Genomic DNA, 4,807 nt, shown 5'->3' with positions numbered 1-4,807 from the left:
GTTCCTTTGCATGTATCTTCATGATCATGAGAATGGCAGGACAAAGCAACTGCTATATGAATCTCAAAGTTCTGTCAATGATTCTTGCTGTGTCATGCTTAAGCACTTCCTTTTTAGAAATATATTTTACATTTCATCCATACGTTGGTAAGATTTTAAGATTCCATCAATGATTCTGTGTAGTGTGTATTGATCGTGTGTATTCATGTAATTGACATAAAAGGATTCTTCATCCGTGAAACATGGAGGGTTTCTTTGATTTTTCTTTGATGTGTTCATTTAACCTTTGAACTTTGTTCCCGCAATTATTATCGCGTCATCTCATCATGAAAATACAAACCGATAGAGGTCTTGGTTTCCTATCACCTCTATTAGCAATCTGTGGAATCACCATGGTTGTTTTTATACACTTGTGACATCGTTTCAAAACGTTTCCACCTGCGGCATGAAAACATTTAATTACATTGCACGACCCTTGACCTCCTCTTACCGTGATTTCTTCATTTCACTGTAACAAAATGTCAACAATGTGGCTTTCAATGACTGCCATTATTATGAAGGAATAAAAATAACTGATAAAGTCCAAGAAAATGAAAAAAAGAAAATATAAAAATACTGTTCATTTTATTTTTTTATATATAAAACATAATGGTTCATAATATGTTTTATCATATCATTTTATTTTCTTAAAATTGTATATAATTATTCTAATGAATGATATAATACGTATAGTTAATTGTGATGGACATTAAAATAGAAATTGTTAGCACATGTTGACTGTTATTATGACAGCACTCACAGGAATATTCTTTATCCTTGCCTAAAACAACTAGTATTGTTTTGTTTATAGTTGAGTAGTTGTAAAAGTCTTCTTTGTCCCTGCATGAATGTGTTATACTTCCCCTTGGGGGACAAGTTGTGCACACAGGGGGAAGTGCAATGAATGAATCATGAGGCAATAACACTTTTATTCTCTTTTATTCTTTTATTATCCACCGAAAAATATTATCATTATTATTCGAGTGTTATATTCCTTTCATCAAAATCTACATTGTAGGAATCTTTGTCGTACTTGCGGGCATTTAAGTTTTTATTGTCGTGAGAATAAATTGAATTTATAGTTCAAAAGTCAAGACACTACTGTATCGTACATTTATCTGTCCATTCATACGAGTTTATGTGTGTATTGTCACGCACAAGCGTCATTTTAGGATGGATGAGCGAGTCAAGTGTTCGCCACAACGCAATTATGCGGCGCTTAGATAAGGTTAACGTTACTGCACTGCGCTCACTAAAGGTCAAACATATTCATTGGCTCTTCTCAAAATGGCGCACACAAATGGCCAAATCTACTGACCACTTAACTCCCTCTGATGACGATTTTATGGCACTTGAGTCAATAAACGATTGCAATAAACGAAGAATACGTGAAGAAACCAATCAAAGTATCCGACGTGAGCACCATCATTGGTTTCTGTATCGAATATCACTTTCATTTTGGCACATGGCCAGCCCAAATTGTTTTTGTGTTTCGTTGCCTGTAGTATGTAATGTGGTCAGGCAGCTAAGGGTGTGAAAGACGGACCCCTGTGGGACTCCGCACAGACAAGCTGATGTTCGTTCTAATGAAGGCATCATCATCATCGTCAATGAGGGAGTAAACGAGGCGCGTGTGTGTGTTTTGGCACATGCCGAGCTCATCACAAAGCACAGATGTGTGCCTTATGTAAAGGGTTCATGCTAATTCCTGATAATTACTAAAACGGTAGAAGAAAACACTTTAGCTTGTTAAGGCAGCCCTGGGTGCTGATTTAAGTACTACATATTGAGAGGAAATATGGCTTCCATGTAAATAAACTGGCTTCATTACTTTTAGGCAAAGTTAAAAATAAATAAACTATTTTCATTTTACTCACTGTTCATGCCCTGTTGACTAATTTCAATTTTTTTTTTAACAAAGATTGAAATGTTTACATTTTAATTTCCACTTAAATAATATTCCTTTAAGGAGAAATTCATTGACACACTGAATTCCTGAAGCTTACTCATGGTAAAAAAATAAAATAAATAAACTTTAAACTAGTAGGTTATCATTATTCTTTTTAAATAAGAATGTAAACAAATGTATCATATGAATATCATGTTCCTTAATGAGTTGGAATGTGGTCTGAAGCATATTCCGTCCCATTTCTCATTATCCAATTAAATGAAAGCAACACCGACTCAATGGAAGAATGTAAAATAATATCAACATTGCTTTAATCATTTTATTATTTTAATGTATTCATGAAATCCATATTATGTGATCAGCTCTTCTGGTGTTAAAATGTGAACAAACCTACCACCATAAAAATTGTTGCACACACATTTTCTAAGGAAAAGACTATTTCAAGGGGACAAAATAAGCCAACATTTTCAGGGATTTTTTTCTGGTAAAATTTGAATCATAGTGTGATATTGTAGGAAAAGCTGCCTGTATAGCACTAAGGTTGACGGTACAGGTGTGGCGTATCTAGATGCACATGCAGCAGAAGCTTAATATCCTTCTCTTTTTCACACGCACGCATATAGATAGACGCTTGGAATGACGCACGCAAAAATAGTATCCCGATGCCAACAAGTAAAGCGGTACAGTAAAAAAAAATGTGCAGAGAAGCGAATTCTTCTTCCTCATTTGTTTCTTGGCGCTTTTTCAGGGTATGAAAAACACTTTTTGGTCACGCACTAGCAACCGAGCGAAAGGAGCCGCAGTTTCCGCTTACGCCCGATTAACGCGTTAAGTGATCCTAAATGGCGACGCTAACCCGCCGTCACGCTGCCACGCGTTCATTAGCTTCACTTAACGGGAAAGACACGGACAAAAGTACCGCTGACATACTGGGTCATTAACTCATTCGCCATTGACAGCGATAGACATCAAGTGCATTTTAACTGGGATTGCGAGCAATGAATGATAATCGTTAACACGACCAGCCCTTCCAGTCAAAATGGAGAAGTGACGGAAGGTTGTTGATGTGTTTCCTTTGTTTGCGTGCTGCAAGCGGTCATTTGCCAATGATACACAAACAATCGCCAAAGTGTTCTTTATGAAGTCGTAGTATGTGAAATTATTGCCACTTTCCAACTGATCCATGGACTCTGTGATCTGTTGCTTTCTCCTCGAATTGTCAAGCTCTTTACTTCTTCTTGCGTATCCATTACACCGCAGACACTTTTCAGCCGAAGAGGATTATTGTGCGATTGTGTGTGCACGTCACGTTTTAGCCGGGGGCTTCAAGGACCAGGAGAATTGGCTTTAAAGGATGGGGGCAGAGGGGTTTCGGGGGGGGGGGGGGGGGGGATAAGTGGGCACTGGCATCCAAACAAGTAACCACGGAGACCTGTAATCCTTTTGAGCTGTGCTAAACAGGCTGACATTCTCTATACTACAACAAAAAAAATATCTTGTTACAAAAAAGCTAGGCGTCACTATGCTGGCTTGCGGCGGACCCATTCTCTGACCACGAAATGTATTTGTCAGACCCCCTAGAACAAAATAGTCAGTTAAAAAAAGACCTTACTTTATTCTATTACTTTAAAATCCTTGACTACCATAGCCACCGGTAGACATTTAATCCATTTTTAATCAGGAGTGCTGGACTGAATTAAAGGTCGACCAATATGAGATTTTCAAAGCCCAATGCCGATTAAAAAAAAAAGCCAATCGCAGGTGACTAAAGTTGACTTTGTAAGTAAAGAAAGAATAAGGAAAGATTGAAAAAAGATCTTATGATTGATGATGCATTGAAGGTGATAATGAAAAACAGAGAGTTCAGAGATAGACGGGATGAGAAGAGAACAAAGATTGCGTTGAAACAAGACGAGACGTGCGGCACAGTCTTGATGATTACACCAGTGCAGACTAAACAGTGACACCCCCACAACTATCCGCCCCTATTATTACAAAGAGCAAATGGGAGAGCTGGCCCAGTGAGTATTCCCGTTTCAACGTCAGTGGCAGTCAATGAGTTGATTTAATGTTAAAACAACAGCAGCTGTAGCATTAGCACGATGCCTGCAACAGCTTTATTTATTTGTTTATTTTGGTTGGGTGCTGCAAACGTGTGTAACTTTGTGCATGCAGGTGCCCGACACGTTGGTTCTGAGGGTGACGTCATGTCCTGATGGGCAAATGCAGCACCAGTTTGCTTTGCTTGCGCACGATTGGAGGCAGTCGGCCGTGGGGTCACGACCTCCCATTTTCAATAAGGTGGAAGCATCTGGACACAGGCACACACACACACACACACACACACACACACACACACACACACACACACACACACACACACACACACACACACACACGTAGATATTGCACACACACACACACACACACACACACACACACACACACACACACACACACACACACACACACACACACACGTAGATATTCGCTCTGATTGAACAGGAAACTCCCTCCATTGTTCTCCACTGATTGTGAAGCTCAGCCCAACTGAGATAATGTTCCTCATACTCTCCTGTCAAAATATGTATTTTTCCAAATAAAAAGGAATAATGACCTAATACAATATTTTGAACAGGACAGTGACCTGAGTTTTTCAAACATAACCCAAATGATATGTATATATTCTAATACAGAATAATCCAACAAAACAGTTTATTTAGATGCTGAGCGTGTGTTGATAGGTTCTAATGGGCCGCCTATTTTTCGCCCACTCGCTTTGCTCGAAATGCTGCTCTAAATCATGGCCATCGCAATGACTTGTTGATAAACACTCCAGACAAGCAACAATCATTAAGA

The sequence above is a fragment of the Stigmatopora argus genome, chromosome 3 (genome assembly GCF_051989625.1).
Source record: "Stigmatopora argus isolate UIUO_Sarg chromosome 3, RoL_Sarg_1.0, whole genome shotgun sequence".
In the NCBI taxonomy this organism is placed as follows: Eukaryota; Metazoa; Chordata; class Actinopteri; order Syngnathiformes; family Syngnathidae; genus Stigmatopora; species Stigmatopora argus.
Note: the sequence above shows the minus strand (reverse complement) of the source record.